This window comes from Scleropages formosus, chromosome 11, assembly GCF_900964775.1.
Source record: "Scleropages formosus chromosome 11, fSclFor1.1, whole genome shotgun sequence".
Lineage (NCBI taxonomy): Eukaryota > Metazoa > Chordata > Actinopteri > Osteoglossiformes > Osteoglossidae > Scleropages > Scleropages formosus.
In genome coordinates, this window is record NC_041816.1 from 24,276,220 (window position 1) to 24,295,748 (window position 19,529).

General features: G+C 47.2%; 1 protein-coding gene across 2 annotated transcripts in view; it reads left to right on the forward strand.

Moving 5' to 3' along the window:
• The first annotated feature begins 5,271 nt into the window (after positions 1-5,271).
• eps8l2 (EPS8 signaling adaptor L2) overlaps positions 5,272-19,529 on the forward strand; it is a 46,767-nt gene continuing 32,509 nt past the window's right edge. For both annotated transcript variants that reach the window (XM_018763734.2, XM_018763739.2), the window contains exon 1: positions 5,272-5,442. The gene's annotated coding sequence lies outside the window, so the exon portion shown is untranslated. The remainder of the gene's footprint in view (positions 5,443-19,529) is intronic.

Genomic DNA, 19,529 nt, shown 5'->3' on the forward strand with positions numbered 1-19,529 from the left:
TGCCTTGCGGCGGACTGCCGTCCCGTCCTGGGTGTGTCCCTCCCCCTCTGGCCTTACGCCCTGTGTTGCCGGGTAGGCTCCGGTTCCCCGTGACCCCGTCTGGGACAAGCGGTTCAGAAAGTGTGTGTGTGTGTGTGTCTCTGCACCTCGTGTCAATGAATCCATCAGAGGATGTTGCTAGGTGGAGATGTTTTGTGTTCCACAGCCTGGCATCAGTCCCATGCAGCTGGGGGAACCACGAACATCTCAGGCTGCTGTCGTATCTGAGTTGGGTCGTGATGCTGCTGTCAGCAGCCCTAACACTACACGTACATGGTAGGACTGGCTATTTGCATATTAATACACCTGTCACCTGCGGCGCGCGTGAAGATGCTGAGCTTCACACGCTCTGCTCCCTGAACACCGTCCCAACGCCCTTTAATATCAAACACTCGGGTGAACGAGTGAATGCGCTGACTCATGGGTCCATTCATCATCATCTGACAAAGCGACGGTTGAAATGTAGATTCCAAACTGTGAGTTCTTGACACGACTGTCAGTTTTCCCAGGAAGACGACGCCAAATAGAGATGTGAAATGTTGGAAAAAAAAACTTGGGGTGTATTAAAAATCATTATGAAATAATTCAGAGTGCTTTACATGTGTAGGAATGCAAGTCCTACATTCGGCTTGGATATGCGCACCCGTATTCTGCAAACACACTGATTTTTCCCCGATGAGTGCGCTGTGTGGATGACTTTCCACATTATATTTACATTTATTTATTTAGCACACACTTTTTTTCAAAGCAACTTAACAATGAACTCTATGTAGTGTTATCAGCCCACACACCTTATTCACTAAGGTGACTTACACTGCTAGATACACTACTTACACTGAGTCACTCACCCATACATCAGTGGAACACACACACTCTCTCTGTCGCTCACACACTATGGGGGAACCTGAACAGCATGTCTTTGGAGTGTGGGAGGAAACCAGAGAACCCAGAGAACATGCAAACTCCACACAAATCAAGTGGGGATCAAACCCACGTCCTCTTACACCACCCAGCCACTGTGAGACAGCTGTGCCACTGTGCTGCTCTTATCTATTGCATTTACTCATTTAGCTGACTCTTTTCTCCAAAGCAGCTTACAGTTATTGACCCCTTTACAGAGCTGGGTAATTTTGAGGGTAAGTACCTTGCTCAAGGGTACTACAGCTGGAGGTGGGATTCAAACCTGCAACCTCATTCATTTTGAGTGGTATTATTTTGAATAAAAATGCCACATGGAAAGAAGAAAAATCGGTAATTTTGTCAAGGGTCTGAATACTTTTGCAAGCCACTGTATAATATAACAGATTTAATTATATTACATAGTTAATTAGCCAGGGGGTGCGGTGGCAGAACGGCAGAGGGGGTTTGGCCGGGTCCTGCTCTCCAGTGGGTCTGGAGTTCGCGTCCCGCTTGCGGTGCCTTGTGATGGACAGGTGTCCCATCCTGGATGTGTCCCCTCCTCCTCCAGCCTTGTGCCCTGTGTTGCTGGGTTACGCTCCGGCTCCCCGCAATCCCGCATGGGCCTAGCGGCTTCAGACAGTGTGCATGTGAGTGTGTGTGTTAAAGAGCCTTACATCTAACATGAACAAGGGGTAAAGGAGTGTCAGGCTGGATGGTTGCAGGTTTTGATCCTTGTTGGCTTACATCCGTAATACACCAAGTAAATGGGTTTACCGTTCAGATACAAATATATGCATATCCTGCCAACGACAGAATATGTTGCTCATCGCTGTATTTTTTTAAAACACATTTTCACCTGAACCCTGAGTTAGGAGCTGTGACAATTTTTTTGAGAGCTCCACGAGACAAATTAAATTGACTGGAGAAACGTGCAGGACTTCGTGGGCTCTCAGGCTCGATGGCTCGACCTGCTCCTTAAAGCTGCCTTTTGCGGCTTAAAAAAATTACCGCAACGGCGGCTTCGGGAAACGTACGGTTTACTCACCTCTGCGAGTGTGAGTCAGGAGCGCTCGGCACCTTCCCCCTCTCTTCCCTTGCTTGCGCACAAAAAAATTGCTTATGACGTCCATCTGACCACCATACTACCGGAGACAACGGATTCTTTTAAGGCCTAACGTCTCATTTTTGTTTGCACCCAGACATCACGTCTAAGAAGATATGAGTCACTGAAGAAAATGTGGCAAATTCATATTTTGATCAGAGTGGGACAACATTGTGATTAATATAGAGGATACCCTGCATTGCATTTTGTCTGAAAAGAAGTTATAGTGGTATATACAGTATGATGATATATGTATATGTGTATATATTTATATATGATGATGTGATGTGTATATATACAGTATATGTGATGATATATGTATACATGTACATATTTACAGTATATATACTGTGTATGTATATGTGTGTGTTTATATATTATATATTTATATATATGCAAATTGCTGAGGCATATAAAGGTATGATAATTAGAACTGTTGCCTCTGGACCCACAATGCTCACCCAGCAGTATATATGGGTAAGTAATTGTAAAATGTACTGGAGAAAAGTGTTAACTAACTGACTAGATGGAGTACTATATACATGTGTGTCCAGGAAAAACAAAGGTGATGACAGCTTTTCTTGAATTTTATTTTTTTTATGAGTCAACAATTTCATATCAAAAGTGGTTTTCAGCAAAATTATTCCACTCGTTTGAAATGAAAACTAGAGTTGGATAATTTTTTTCATGCACCTGTTCTTTAGTGATAAAAATAAATGTATTTTTTTTATAAGCTGTGTGCTATAGTTTAGTACGGGTGGCACGGTGAGTGGCACTGCTGTCTCACAGCGCCTGGGTGGTTCAAGAAGGCCTGGGTTCGATCCCCATTCTGTCTGTGTGGAGTTTGAATGTTCTCTGTGTGGGTTTTCTCTGGGTGCTCTGGTTTCCTCCCACAGTCCAAAAACATGCTGTTCAGGTTCACCCATAGTGTGTGAGTGACAGAGAGAGTGTGTGTGTTCCACTGATGTATGGATGAGTGACTCAGTGTAAGTAGTGTATCTAGCAGTGTTAAGTCTTTGGGTGCTCTGGTTTCCTCCCACACTCCAAAGACATGCTGTTGAGGTTCACCCACAGTGTGTGAGTGACAGAGAGAGAGTGTGTTCCACTGATGTATGGATGAGTGACCCATTGTAAGTAGTGTATCTAGCAGTGTAAATCACCTTGGTGAATAAGGTGTGTGGGCTAATAACACTACATAGAGTTCATTGGAAGTTGCTTTGCAGAAAAGCATCTGATAAATGAGTAAATGTGGTAAAGTTGTCCTGAGTGAGCGCAGCCTTTGGCCAGTTACTCAGTTCTGAGCTCCCAGAATGCCATGCTCATAAATCCTATCTCTTTACTCTGACAGCTGGTGTTAATGATCAACCCAAGGGCAGGAGGTCACCGCAGGTCTCCAAGGTTTCTCTGAAACACACTAGAGTTGCATGTGCACACATAGCACTGTCACACCCTGGATCGCATAGCTCGGAATTCTGTGCGTCCACAGGTCAGTAGCTCAGGGTCACATGCCATCGGCAAGCAGCTCTCCTTATCCCCGGACGTGACAGATACTGAACTGTTTGTTCGGAATTAACTTTATCTCTTTGTTCAGAGGTGGAGGCTGTGTCCTCTATACTGTAAGGCAGCAGGGGGTGCAGAGTTTAGTGAAGTCGCCTCGCAATTTCAGCGTTCCCTTGTTTGAATCCCGACTCCTTTCTGTAGAAATCTGGCTTTTTACCCCAAACTGATGGAGTAAGAATACCGTGCTGCACAAATGGTAAATCATTTCAACGTTGATTATCTATTATGGCAAATAGCCTTGAACAATGGCATCAGTTGGATAAAGAGTAGTGATAAAGAACCAAAAACAGTTGTATTTTATCCTTTCAGCTGACACTTTCCCCCACAGCTATTTACACTGTTGAAGTCACAATTATTACAGCCACACGCACACAATTATTTACAGAGCTGGGGAGTTTTTTTACTGGAGTAATTTAGGGTAAGTACCCTGCTCATGGGGACCGAACGTGTGCCCTTTGGAGCCGCAGGTAGTAATTCTGACCACTATGGTACCAGCTGTGCCTGGTAGCCCCACTAAATAACCACAACCACTCACTTACTGCACAAAGATGCTGCTGTATGCCAACACACTGCATGCAAACACACCAGCTGATCGGATAAAGACGAGACTAAAACAGTCCAGAATTTCTTTCCGCACAATTTAACAGCCTGTTTTTTGGCGCTCGCTTCCAAAATTGGAATCGCCGCTGTAATTGTTTATGAAGCATTTTGAAGCATCGGTCATCATCTCAAGCTGAGCTAAACTTTTGAACCAACTCCAGTCCTGGTCGTTGTCTCAAGTTTCAGGCTTTTTCTGGAATTTATGGTGTGCGGATGTCCGTTTTCTTAAAATGATAGTACTTGCAAAATAAGCGCACCAGGGTGGTTATCACTAAACATGTTTTCGTCTTTTCTTTACTATGAACAAAGTAATAGTAGCCCGAGGGGGTCAGTGACATGGGGTCAGACATACAGCTGCATCTTTGTAGGGGTGCGAGTGGCTGAAAAGTGGATAAAACACCAAAAATTCAATTATAGTGGAGAAGACTGCATTGCGTGGGTCCGGGTGGAGGATCTCGTGGAGCCTCATGGCCATCAGATGAACGGAAGCTGAATTCATGGTAAAGGTGCGAATGGATTAACGTGGACCTGGAAGTGGCCATCCACCTGGTTCGGCTCACTTTACGCAAGTCGGGGTTTTGTATGTGCGGAATGCAATGCGGAATGGGAGGGGCTCGGCATGCTGTGGCTGTCGTGGGGGGGGGGGGGGGTATACAGCACACTTCGAGGCACAAAGGTCAAGCAGCGCGGAAAATGCTAGAAAGCAGCCCCCTCTCACAGATCTTCACTAAGAGTCAGATACGCTCAGGGTGAGGTTTCATGATTTTTTTTTTCTTCTTTTGCTGCGCCCTGAAATTAGAGACATTCCAGGAGTTACTGCAGCCCTCCGTCGAGTAACGCGTAAGCTCCTCCCCCTCCTGTTGGCAGGTAAGTGTATCTGCCGTCACCTGTCACCTGTCACCCGGCTGCACCTGTGTGCGCAGCGCGAGCCCAGCAACACACCCGCGGAGAGGCGAGGCGCGGCGCGGCCCTCCTCCACCTGCTCGCGCTCCCCTTTCCGAGCGGCGCACCCCCACACGCGGGACCTGATCACACACACACACACACACACACACACGAGTGAAGGCTGAGTCACAGCTCGTGTGACAAAGTCCGCATCGACGCCGGGAAAGAGAGAGACCTTGTTCGCGAGAGGCAGGAATGGCACCTTGACGCGCCTGCTTACCTGCAAGAGCTCAGCAGCGCACCTGGCGAGAGGTCGGAACAGCATTAAAAAGGCGCCGATTCCCATTAAGAGGCAGGTGAGTGAGCGCCGCTTCGCCTCGGTCTCTTTGCCAGCTGTTCTGTGACTTTCACGTAGCAACAACGACAGAGACACCAGAGCAACACGTGACCCTGGATCACACAGGTACACAGGTGAGGTCTGGGTTTTGGGCAAAGGGAGCCGAACGCGTAGGACCGTAGCCTGTTGTATTCTGACAGTCTGGACCGTACCTGGGGCACGCTGCTCCGAAATCCCTTTTTTTTTTCCAACCAGCTGTCAGGCGAGCACACGCATCGGGTGTCTGTTCCCATCCAAAATTGTTCGCACGCCCTATCCGTAGGACTTTTCTCGCTCTCTGAAGCAGGTGTGTGCGGTGCGGTGCTTGTGAGGGGACAGAGTGTCACAAATCCGTCGGTCAATTCGAACGGATCGCACGGCGACCGCCCAGCCAGTAGGGACCGTTAATGGATTCCATTTGGACAGTGCCTGATCTGCCCCCCCCTCCCATCCCCTGTAGATGCCCCCCTCTACATGTCTGCCCATTAAACCTTCTGTGGTTAACAAGCTAAAATGAAAATGAGACATCATAATGCCATGGCATATGATCACGCAGGTGAAATATCGTATCGTTTTTCTTTTGCTTTCACGTTATGCGGATGTATCGCACAGCTTCGGCGCGCACTACGCTGCTGTGACCCGCTGCCGTAAATACATTTTGAAAAAAGTGAAGACGAGCGAGTAGATAGCGTGAAAGCGGTCGTGTTTTACCTCGAGCTTTCCTCCACATTCGTACGGCGGCAGAGCCACCTGAGCAGCGTGTAAAAGTTGCATGGGCCCGGAGAGGGATCGTGTGTCCGAGCGTCCGCTCCGCCGCTCGCCTCCCCCCGCGCGACTAGGTGTTCAAGCCCCCGAGAGGAGCCCGTCGAGGGTCGTCTTTGGACAGCAGGCCTGCGGTGGACTGCTGGGTGGCGCGAACGAGGCCCGTCGCCGTTAGTCACCGTGGTGTCGCCGTGACGCCGGGTCCTCGTTCCTAAGAGCGAAGGAAAACTCGGCTTATCGACCGAGAAAGGCGCTCGCCGGCTTCCGGCGCTGACAAATCCTTTTCCGCAGCTAGAAAGTCAGAATTTAACTCCTGACCTCGGAAATGATGACGCGTGGGGCGTTGTAAGCCCTGTGAGGGATGGTGTCCCGCCGCACCGCGTGGCCTGCCCTAACGCTCCCGTTACCGGCAGCCTCGCAGGTGCTGGAAGCGCTGGGCACGCGGCCGATGCGTCTCTTAGGAGCGCAGCGTCGATGTCACCGTTAGCCGCCCCCGAAGTGAGAGTCGGAGATGTAACGAACGCGCCCGTCGCTTAGTGACGAGGGCTCGCCCGCGGGCCGCCGCAGCGGGAATCGCACCCTGCCTAACGAGCTTGGCGTAAACAAAAGTACGAGTCACACCTCAAACCCGAATCGGGGACCTCACCTGTCAGCATAAGCAGGTGATCGGAGCTGACGTTGTGACATCGCTCGCTAAACCTGTACAATCTGACAACTATTTACTGAAATGCAGTGGCTAAAGCGTTCATTGCTTCCAATTCACCCCAGGCTTTAATGTTATTAACCTGTCATGTCAGGGACATTTAAATGCTCCTTAATTCAGGGGTTTACACCTGTGGCCCTGAATAACCTGTTGCTAACCTGTCTTCTTGACTGAACCCATTTAACCTTTTCTGATCATCTTCGAGTTTTGAGAACTGGAAATCCCGCTGGGTTGAGCCCCACGGGACTGTGTACTGAGCAGCTGCGCCTTAACCGCTTCAGTACGTATCCAACTGTGATTATACGCACCATTTAAAAGATGCAAATTGCAGCGATCATCACTGACCTGCTAGTGTTTGGTTCCAAGTTGAGCATCATTCCAGCCCAGCTCTACACCGGTTCTGGTTAACCCGTGTGCCGATGGGCGAGTTAAAGTTACACAGCCCCATTCCCATGATGTCATTCACGGCAAAGGAACAGCGAGGAATGTGACTAAGCAGACCTTCGACCCAGAACTCACCGGTCAAAGTCCCAGGAGGTTGTCTGTTGTTGTACCTTTTAGAAAGGCATTGCGTGGCTGTGACCTGATTTTCAGGATATATCAAGCCCCATAAATAGGTACATTCAGAACAGTTTATATATACAAGCAGGCCCTGGATTACAAACGAGTTCCAGTCTTAAGTCTGTCTTTAAGCTGAATTTGTATGTAAGTCGGAACAATTCGGAACGGTTCGTGTCTAACGTCAGTTAGTCAAATGTTTGTCTTAGTGTATAGTGTATCATGTACTTTTCTATGCATAAAAAACATTAAAGAAACACTTCCAGATACACTGAAACATCTTTAATATAAGAATACAGTAATAATAACACCTACACACACATTGACTGAAACCGCTTGTCCCAAGTGGGGTCATGGCAAGCGGAGCACAACCCAGCAACACAGGGTGTAGGGCTGGAAGGGGAGGGGACGCACCCCAAACGGGATGCCAGTCCGTGACAAGGCACCCCAAGCAGGACTTGAATCCCAGACCCACCTGCCCCCTAATAATAATAATAATAATAATAATAAATGTAACTACAGTATTTCTAAGAGAGAGAGAGAGAGACATTGGGACAGAGCCTATTTATGCTTTGTCCTTTAAAATTGCTCTGATCGTTGACCGACTGTAGCTTAGTGCTTTCCAATGTTCGTTGACATTTCACCCTTTTCCGATCACTTTATTATTCCCACTTTAGTTTCAATCGTGATCGTTTTCCTTTTCTTTGATGCATCAGGTTCACTTGCATTACATTTATGTGTCACGCGGAACTGAGAAATTTGGGACGGTTGGACCCAAGTGCGGGATCGTGCATCTGGTACTGAGGGGTCAGGCGAATTCTCGTTGTTGGGGACAGGCGAAGGGTCGATCGATCGGCGGACGGAGTGGGAGAGAGGATCCAAGGACGTGGTCAGGGGACGAAGCGAAGGGTCGAAAACCAGAGAACGGAGAGAGAAAACAAGGGATGGAGGAGAGCAAGACATGGCACAATAGGACGGTTGTCTCAGACGAGATTCTGCAAAGGTGTGGGAGCTGAGGAGGGTCTTTTACAGGATGTGTGGTTAGTCAGGTGCTTGGTTAGAGTCAGGTGCTGTCGACTGAGGTGCAGGAGTGGACGTGACATTACGCTTTGGAGCACAAACGAGGTTAAAAACAAAAAAAAAAATTAAGCCAAATAGCAGCGTAAGAACAACGTGGTCCGACTGAAAAGAACGAAGTCTTTGTCCTACCTCGGGCCGACGCCCCCAGGAGCCAAAAAACTGCTGTAGACGTGCAGTGTTTTGATGGGCGTCGCAAGGCAGTGCCCATTTGTTATTATGAATCATTGTATGTAACTCAAATTTTTATATAATAGGCTTTACAGGGCAGGGTGGTTCGTAACTACGGGTTGTATGTAAGTCAGACGTTCATAACCCCTTGACTGCTTCTATTAGCTTTACATATTGCTGTGGATACAACAAATCTGTTGAGAAAACAATTAACAGTACTAAATACTTTAATAGGGAAAGGCCCCTAAGTGTTGACTGAAATAATTATGATGCTCGTGGTTTTTCAGGTGTAGCACAGCGTACCGAGTGTGTCGTCCCAAGGGCCGGCAGATGTTAAACAGCCATATGCTCAGTTCAAAGGAAGCTAATTATAAAATGCGTTCATGTGGCTGTGCTAATTTCGGGTGAGGTTTTGCGTTCTGCTCTATGAGCGATGATCTGAAAGGGGTCCGGAACGTTCTGTGGTTCCGCCAAGGGGGCTGTTTGCGGGCACATCGGGAAATTTTGTCGTCCATTGTCTCTGCTCTTTCTCCAAGTTCTTTCATTCATTGCCTAAATTGGGACCAAGGAGGGTGTGTGAGGGTTTGTGTTTACTCTCGGAAGTTTTAATGGATGTGTTTTGGCGTGACAGTCGTTGGTTTGTGTGTACCCGTGCGCTGCCCAAACACTGCGTGGGAACATGCGGGAGGCGAGCAGCAGCTTGGTGGTTTGTTCGCTCTGCAGGAGGATGTAAAGAGGGCATTGTGAGCGGCCGAGAGCGGCGTACTGGCCACGAAACCCGATCTCCCAGACAGCGCCGACAGCCTGCGAGGCAGCGGGACGTGTGGTTGTTTCTGCTGAGTTTGGCTTTCACGCCCTGGCCATGGAGCTGCAGGCTGGCATGGCAGTGACTCCAGAAATTCATGGAAGGATCTTCTCAGCGGGGTGTCCTGTCCTTTTAGCCCGTCGTACTTCCTCCCGCCGGAGCCTCGTTATTTAGATATTGAACCTCCGATGAACGTAACTCGCGAAAACCATGCAGCGTAAACGACACACCCTGGAAGCTGAAGATATCTAGGTTCCTGCATAAAACCGTTGCGTTTACTTACGTAGCTGATGCTTTTCTCCAAAGCGACTTATAATGTTAAGGTTGCAGTTGTTACAAGCTTCTAATTATTTACTCATTTACACAGCTGGGTGATTTTACTGGCGCAATTTTGGGTAAGTACCTTGCTTAAGGGTACTGCAGCTGGAGATCAAACTGGCAACATTTAGATCCCGAAACAGTCGCTATAACCACTCCGCTACCAGCTGTCCCCGAAGCCACCTTTGGAACTTCATTTCTTTTCTCATAAGTTGGCTTAACACAATCGCCGCGAAGTACAAACCAAATCTACAGAATCCAAGTTGAAACTTTTCCGAATTATTGGGGGTAACGTTACATACAGACCACCGCATTTACTTTTCTTTAGTTTACTTCTATTCATTCAGCTGATACTTTTCTCCAAAGCTGCTTACCGTGTCAAATTACCTACAGTTATTTACCCATTTATACAGCTGGAAAATTTTCATTGGAGTAATTAAGGGTAGGGGGATGCAGTGGCACCGCAAGCTTGGCTGGGTCCTTCTCTCTGGTGGGTCTGGGGTTCAAATCCTGCTTAGGGTGCCTTGTGATGGACTGGTGTCCCATCCTGGTTGTGTCCCCTCCCCCTCCCGCCTTACACCCTGTGTTGCCAGGTGAGGCTCCAGCTCACCGTGACTCCGCTTGGGACAAGTGGCTTTAGCAAATGGGTGTAGTTTAGGGTAAGTACCTTGCTTAACAGTACTATAGCTGGAGGTGGGATTAGAACCAGCAACACTTCAGAAGAAAGACTACAGCACTTACTAGTACACTACCAACAGAATTTAGCACCTGCTACAGGTAAATTCCTAGTGTACAACAGTTACTACTTCTACAGGTAGCACCACACCAGAACATGACACACAGCTTTGAAATCTGGACTCCCATTAAGGTGCTAGAATTTCTGAAACACACAGGCTGTTAGTTAACGCCATAAACCTCCATTGTTAATGCAAATAGGAATGCATAGAGAGTCATATTCTGGGACAGCTGGTAGTGTAGGGGTTAGTGCTGCTGCCCTTAGACCCAAAGGTTGTAGGTTTTATCCCCAGTCTGGCTGTTATACCTTTGAGCAACATACTTGCCTTAAATTGCTCTGGTGAAATTACCCAGCTGTGCAAATGGATAAATAATTGTCACGAGAGTAACATTGTACATCACTGTGGAGAAAAGCATCAGCTAAATGAATGCATGAGCATTCTTTGGTACTCAGTAATGAAATTGAGGACTGTGTGATCCAAAATCTGAAATGAAATGAATATGTGGGGTGAATTATGTGGCGGTACTGGATTATCCAGTTTTATAACTGCAGTGGTCCTCTGGGTTTGTGTAAGACCTTCAATTCAAATTTAGCTTTTCAGAAAATATTCATTGTCAGAGAGGGTGCGGTGGCGCAGTGGGTTGGACCACAGTCCTGCTCTCCGGTGGGTCTGGGGTTCAAGTCCCGCTTGGGGTGCCTTGCGACGGACTGGCGTCCCGTCCTGGGTGTGTCCCCTCCATCTCTCCAGCCTTACGCCCTGTGTTGCCGGGTAGGCTCCGGTTTCCCGTGACCCCGTATGGGACAAGCGGTTCTGAAAATGTGTGTGTGTGTGTGTGTGTGTGTGTGTGTGTGTATTCATTGTCAGTGTTTCCATCGGGGGGGCATCTTGGTGCAGCAGGCCTGGTCAGGTCCCACTCTCTGGTGGGTCTGAGGTTCGAGTCCTGCTTGGGGTACCCTGCAACGGACTGGTGTCCCACCTTGCCCCCCCGCATCGCCCCAGCCTGCTGCAACTCCACTCAGGGCAAGCGGCCCCAGACAGTGCCTGTGTGTGTGTGTGTGTGTGTGTGTGTGTGTGTGTGTGTGCGCTTCCATTGCCGGCACAGTGTTGATAAATACCATGGAGATGATTTTGACTCCTAGTTACCAAATATATGGATTCTGTCCATGCGGTGGATGGTCGTCCTCTTCTTTTTTCCTCCAGTTTTTCCAAGCTTTATTTGTACAAAGAACTGTAGGTTTTTTTGTCCAGCATTGAAATCCATACAGTGTTATAGAAACAGCATTGCTTCGACAATTCCGCTTTTTGTTTTCATGGATACATTGTAGGGCATCTTCCGGATCTTTCAAAGCAGCTCTGCCAAGTGCTCGTCCTTGGCGTGTCTTTGACTGCTACACCCTTGTTGTTCATCACTGATAATGAGACAAAAGTCCTCCACTGCTTCTGTGTCTCTGCCCCGGTACTAAAGCTTGCTACTGTTCTGGCTATTGTGATGTGAGTTTCCTTTAGATTTATTCATGGTACAGTTTTTGAACCCTCTGGTTTCATTTTCATAATAGGATTTAAAGTTGTTTCAACACCGGAAACTAAGGTTATTAGTCAGGAATAAACACCATCAAAAGAGACATATTCTTTAGAAATACAGAAAAATCATTAACATGAATACGTACTCATGTGATGAACACACACACATACACACACACACACACACTGGTTGAACCTGCTGCTCCCAAGCAGGGTTGCGGTGAGCCAGAGCCTAGCCCAGCGGTCATGGCAAGGTGCCAGTCCATCACAGGGCACCCCAGGTGGGACTCGAACCCCAGACCTACCAGAAAGCAGGACCCAGCCAAACCCACTGCACCTGAGCACTCCCCCGTGATAAACAGCGTTCATTTAACTGCAGTTTACTAGAATAGACCCCATTAATAGAGGTAAAACAGCCAAAGTCACATTAGTCGGATCCCTGTACTGTTCAAATTCCATTATATTGAAATGCTTTTATTATAACAAGGATGATATTGTGATGACAGGTGACTCTGGGAACAAAGCTGTGTGCTTTGCTCTTCTACTTCACATTTTGCAAAGTGGGGAAACAGGCACAAATATTTAGTGCCCCCCGCAAAAACAAACAAGCTGCATCCCTCATGGAAGGCTTGAAACCACACCTCCCATCGTAGGGTGGTGGCTGGACACTGGCAGTTGCTCCAATTTTCAGACCTGAGGCTTTTGACAGCCTGACAGTTTCATCCATCCCGCTCCGTCTTCTCAGCTCCACCCGTTGGATTACTTGGCGAACTGGAACTCTGTAAGCCGGACTCCCGCAATGGGGCAAACATTCTGTAGCGAGCAGCTTTAACTCAACAGCGGAGGCCAGCTGTGAGAAGCTCTATAGCATTAGGCTTGCTGCTCAGCAGGGGAAGTGCTCTTGGCTTGCAAGGTACCTCAATGGAGTAGCCAAAATAGCGTGGGCCTGCTTCACACCAGGATTGGTGGGGTCATTCACAAGGTCCACATAACAGCCTTCTAGCTCTTCCTACACTACAAGCTTTCCTTGGTGTCTGGCAGTGTTGTCCATTGATGGTGTAAGTTCCATCCCACTTCTGCCACCATTGCAATGATAGATTGTAAAGGTTTCTGCTTTGTTTCCTGCTCTGCAAAGTGTGAAAGGGGAGGGAGCAGAAAGTGTTTTCCCCCGCTCTAGAGGTGCTGATTAGGGAAATTTCAGCTTTTTATATCAAAATATGTTAATATTAATAATAATCAACAGCGTGTAGTCTACATTTTATTATAGTGGTCTTTTCATGTGTCCTCATTGTTAATAATGCCAGTTGTTTTATATTGTCATTGCTGAACATCCCTATCAGATGTTACATAGGAGCAATAGGCAAGGAGTTTCTGTGTGCTGGTTGTTGATATTATTGTATGGTTACTATTAGGTAAAATACCACACAGATGGTTGTCCAGGAAATATTTGCAGTGCAGTTGAAATTCATAAGATAATGTACATAATTTCACATCACTTCCAGTAAAAGTATAATAGCCACATCATATGACTATAGACCACATAAAGTCAAACATTTTTCAAGTCTTTTCTGAATACCCAGCTCAGAGTATAGGGTCAATTTTTAGGCTATTTTGAGAACTGGTCTTCACAGTGAATCAGAAATTAATGGTTTTGCAACATGCCAGAAAAAGAAGAGCTTGTCTCAACGAGATTTACTGTGGTAATTGTCCTGTTACAGGTACCAGTGAGAGAGATGCAGCTGTCATTCAGTGCATCTGCTGATACTTGCTGTATTCTTTCAAAGTGTGCATTTGTATTTGTCTGCACACATATATATATATTAAAAAACAAGTTCTTATGCTTGGAATGTGCACACAGACATCCATATATATATACTGTACATATATGTAAGCACTGAGGGGGGATGCAGTTTGGTTGGGGCCTACTCTCTGGTGAGTCTGGAGTTCACCCCCCCCCCCCCCCACCACCAGGACAAGTGGCTGTAGACATTGTTTGTGTGTAAACACTGATTTGAAAGTGTCCTTTTACTTTCAGATCTTACAGCCAAAGATGAAACAGCAGTACTCTCGAGTTTTGCTCTTAGATTAGTTACTTTTGCAAAAAAAGGGGAATGACACAATGGACCTCGCTCTTACTGTTGCCAAACTGGATGCCTTGTGCATGAATTGCTGATGGTTTTTTTCTTAATGGTCTGAAATTGCCCTAAAGTCTCTGTCATATCTGTGTTTTTAAAATAACGGATGGCTTTTTGTAATACGCACACACACACACACACACACATTTTCTGAACCGCTTGTCCCATACGGGGTCGCGGGGAACTGGAGCCAACCCGGCAACACAGGGCGTAAGGCCGGAGGGGGAGGGGACACACCCAGGACGGGATGCCGGTCTGTCGCAGGGCGCCCCAAGCAGGGCTTGAGCCCTAGACCCGCCACAAGGCAGGGACTGGCCAAGCCCACTGCGCCACATGCCCCCCGAGTATAAATGCGTAATATAATTTTAAAAGATTGTTGTAGTTTCAACTGGGGGTGCGGTGGCGCAGTGGGTTGGACCACAGTCCTACTCTCCAGTGGGTCTGGGGTTTGAATCCCGCTTGGGGTGCCTTGCGGCAGACTGGCATCCTGTCCTGGGTGTGTCCCCTTCCCCCTCCGGCCTTACGCCCTGTGCTGCCGGGTAGGCTCCGGTTCCCCGTGACCCCGTAAGGGACAAGCGGTTCTGAAAGTGTGTGTGTTGTAGTTTCCTGATGTGCTATGTGCAAAAACAAACATATATTCTATGAGTAATGCATGTAGAGTTTGAAGTGCGCGTGTTGTTTTGTCATTTTATGTGTCATTTTAACGTAGTGTGAGCAGCACAGTAAAAGTGGGTAAATCATCAGTGATTGCATCAGCTTATTAGAATTCTGAGAAAATGCTGTAAATAGCTATAAATTGACTTGCAAGTGTTTTTAAATCTAGAATGAGCAGGAGGGGTGGACAGCCACTGGCACTTGGACCCCCAGAGGTTTTTTTTTGAGCCTTACCTTTAGGTTGGGAGTTTTTTTGTTCCTTTTCTCCATGGCCAGTTGCCTTACTGACAGCTTTAATAATTAATATAGTTATCGTAGTAATTTAATGTCTAGCCAGCCTATATATTCATATTATGGCTCTGATCCTTTGTTTTGTGTCACTGTGTGAAAAGAGCTCTCTATAAAATAAATTGAATGATTAGTATGTGCAGTAAGTAAACCCTGTGTGCATATTTTTTTAGTATTTTAATTGCTTAGTCACTGAGTTGATATTTTTCCCCAAAGTGGTTTATAATGATTTATCCATTTATACAGCAGGGTAGCAATTATTGGAACAAGTCAGGATAAGTATCTTACTCAGGGGCGGTGGAGCAGGAGGTTGGAGTCAAACTGCTGTTCTTGGATTGGAAGGGGGGGGGGGGGGGCAGCCTGCTAATCCCTTAAATAACGTTTCAAAGTCCGTCAGTCGTTGTAGCGTATAATGAAGGTGCAAAGTGAATATGCGGTGTGCGCCGTCCATCCCCCATGCAAAAATGTCGAATATCTTCGAAGAGACACATCCAGGGTCGCGCGGGAGCCGCCGCGTCTCAGCTCGTCTCAGACGTGCTCTCGTGCCCAGGTGCGAAGGCGCGATCAAATCCCAGCCGCACCAGCAGGACCGAAACGTGCTGCGGCCGGAGCGCCGATGCCAGTCCTGCCGAACAGCTTTGGGTCGGACACCGGGGACCAATAGGAGGCCAGAATTTCCGCCTGCGACGCCATGCGCGGGTAAACACTGGGGGGAGATAAAGCTGATGTCCAGCAGCTAAACCACTGGCAGGACGCTAAAAAGGTGCCTTTGTGGGGTGCAGCTGGAGTAGGTATTCATGTGGTCTAAATGGGAGGTATGCAAACTGCAGGCGACCGAAGGGCCAATAAGCAAATAAGTGCCGTGCGGAAGGATGTGGCTTCGTGGGCTGTTGCGCTGGGCCCGGAGACACAAGGTTCTTGCTCAAGTGGGTGGGGGGGGGGGGGGGGGGGTTGTCCTTCTCAGTGGCCCTGCTCTCATTCATGACAAGCGCTGTGAATCACAGTAAACAGCAGCTAATATAATGGTTAGCACTGCTGCTTTTCCGTCTCAAGAGCTGGGTTTCAAACCCATGCTCCTGCTGTAGTACCTCTGAGCAAGGTACTTACCCCAATTACCCTAGTGAGAATCCCGTGTTGTGTAAGCTGTGCACTGCAACCTTAGAATAATAATAATAGATATTATTATTATTATTATCATTATTGTTGTGTCAGATTCTTATGCTTGTGTTCAGAATAAATGAACAAATATAATTACTGCTGTGAGTGTCAGCCTTGTAATACTTTCCGGAGGGCTCAGCACCAGCTGCAGAGGAGATGAACATGTATTTCATTTTCTAAGATTATTATAGTCGATTAATTGCAATTATATTGGTAGAATATTTCTAATGGTAAAAAAATGGTTAGCAGTATTTATAATTTTGTGCTGCATAGCTGCCGCCTTGTCGGTGTTTTTACGCTGCCGGACATTTCGCCAGAGCGTCTCGGCTTATGAGCCTTGCTTCGTGGACGAGGGTCTCCTGTTCGACCAGCAACCTTCAAGGTATGAGAAACAACGTAAAGTACTGTAAATTCCTGCTTTTAATTTACCTGGTTAAGGTAATTTCCTTTCAGCCTTTAAATGCCAGCACCAGGGACCAATGCCTCTTGGGCGCAGCGCTGTTGTCTGTTGGCACGGCGACAGCAAGGAACAAGCTCCACCCACAGTATCACCTGCCTGAAACTTGAATCGTGGCCAGCGTGCGCAACAAAAGAGAGGAAAGACGATGAACGGAGAGATAAAAGAAAGCCGGGGAAATCTCTTCCTTTGTGCGAGCGCCCCGCATTAAAGTCGGCCCACTGTTCAAATAGCTGTAAAATTCTGTTTGCTCTCTGTGAGACACCTATCCCGGGGCGGGGGGGGGGGGGGGGCGACCGACCGCATTGTGTCCCACTGGGGACCTGTCTTCTTTTGGCCACTGTGCACAGCGTCCCGTGAAACCTGATCTGTGCAACGTGTGCTTTGCAGCGGTGCATTTTTACAGAGCCGTGTGTGATTTGTCGGCGGTCGGCGATCGACCGTGGTCCATGCCGGAGGTTGCGGTTCATGCGAGACGCCACTGTGTGCGGGTGGACAGCGGTGCGGCACAGAAAGATCTCCATCTGGGAGAAAATATTAATCTGCACCGTGCCTTTTGTGCTTTCAAACCCATCGCAGACGTGCATCAACACATTAGCACCCTTGCAGCGCTCAGTCCACGGTGCCCATATAATAAAGGCTCATTAATATTCGTCAAAGAGTGGATTTAGATTTCTTCATTTAGCTGATGCTCTTCAGCAAAGGGACTTACAGCGTTAATGTTATTTACCCATTTATACAGCTGGGTAATTTTACTCGAGCAATTTAGGGTAGGTACCTTGCTCAAGGGCACTATAGCTGGAAGTGGGATTCAAACAGACAACCTTTGGATCCAAAAGCAGTAGCTCTAACCGCTACGTTACCAGCTGTCTGACATCTGATGATTTATATCTCATTTTAGTTGTTCTGTGAGTCTTTTGTTGGTGCACTTTCTGTGTACGTAAATATGTACTCAGTTAAGGCTGTGCATCAAGTTATTGAGAGATACATTCAAGGTAAGGGGCACATGTGAGTATATTACTTAATACTGTACTGCTGTTCTTGGTTCTTGGCTCCGTTGTGGTGGAACGACCTCCCCCTCTCACTCAGAACTGCTGAATCTCTGTCCACATTTAAAAAGGGTCTTAAAAGTCACCTCTTCCAGACTCACTTCAGCCACCATCTCTTAAGTTCATGTAAGGCGCAAATATTGATGCACCGTAACTTTACGATCATGTCCGGATAAACCTTCACGCAGCTACTCTTGTATTGTAACGTAAATGTTTATATGTATCTCCAAAAAAATTAAAAAATTACTGGTAAGATGATCAGGAATCATGGATATTGGGATAAAGTTTTATGCAGCTACTCGCGTGATGAACGTTGGTTCATATGGTGGAAAGAAACTAAATAACTGCACTTAAGAATCACACGTCTGCATCTATGTCTCTCCTGCTAATATAATGAACACGTTGTATTTTCTACGAGATGTACATCGCTTTGGAGAAATGCGTCTGCTAAATGGAAAAAATATAAATGTATGCTGTAAGTATTGGTAGTATATTACTTTCTACTACTGAAGGAGAACAGTACAGTGGCCCACTTGAGGGAATAAAATGCTGTTTTTAAGACTGGAGTGGTGTGGTGTGACTGTCCTGGTTTTTTTTCCCCTCCACCTTCTTGAGTCAAGGTTTGTGAGGCATTTAGGACACACATTCAAAAGAAGTCAGATAATCATCGGTCTGTAGCGCCTGAACTGGATCATCCACTGTTCTTTTTTTTTTTGCAGCTCTGCACCTTTGTTGCAACAGCAAACACCATTTCCTCCCCGCCCGTCCCTGTTGATATTTAAACATGGGGCCGATTTTGCATTTTCATTTTGTGCTCCTGTGAAACCTCTGATGGTTTTGGGGGATTTTGGGTGGTGAAAGGGGGGGGTTTGAAGACATGATGGCATGGTGGGTAGGGCGGCATGGGTGGTGCGAGAGGACGTGGGTTCGATCCCCACTCAGTCTGTGTAGTTTGCATGTTCTCCTAGTGTCTGCGTGCGTTTCCTCGGGGTGCTCTGGTTTCCTCCCACACTCCAAAGACATGCTGTTCGGGTTCCTCTGCAGTGCGTGTGAGTGACAGAGAAAGTGTGTGTTCTACTGATGTATGGATGAGTGACCCATTGTAAGTAGTGTGTCTAGCAGTGTAAGTGTTCGGGTGCTCTGGTTTCCTCCCACAGTCCAAAGACATGCTGTTGAGGTTCATGCATAGAGTGTGAGTGACAGAGAGAGAGAGTGTGTTTCACTGATATATGGATGAGTGACCCATTGCAAGTAGTGTATCTAGCAGTGTAAGTCACCGCGGTGAATAAGGTGTGTGTGGGCAGGTAACACTACACAGAGTTCACTGGAAGTTGCTTTGGAGAAAAGTGTCAAATAAATAATTAAATGGAAAGCAAGCGTTTCATAGTTCCAGAGCTGCTTGGTGGGTGTGGTGTTTGCACCCTAGAGACATTCATGGAGGAAGGCACAGGCTCATGCACCCATGCTCATTCCTCCCTTGCGTTGGAAATCTCGTGTTTTCGACTCGACTCGACCCGATGGCAGACGAGGGTTAAAGTGTGGGGTAAATGTTATTTTTCCACTTATGAATGGACACAACTGTAGGGTTTTATTTTTATACCGAATTAGGCGTGCTTGGAAGTCGGCAGAGAAACGCCCGTGAGCAAGCGAAGGAAAGAATGTGTTTTGCTTAAA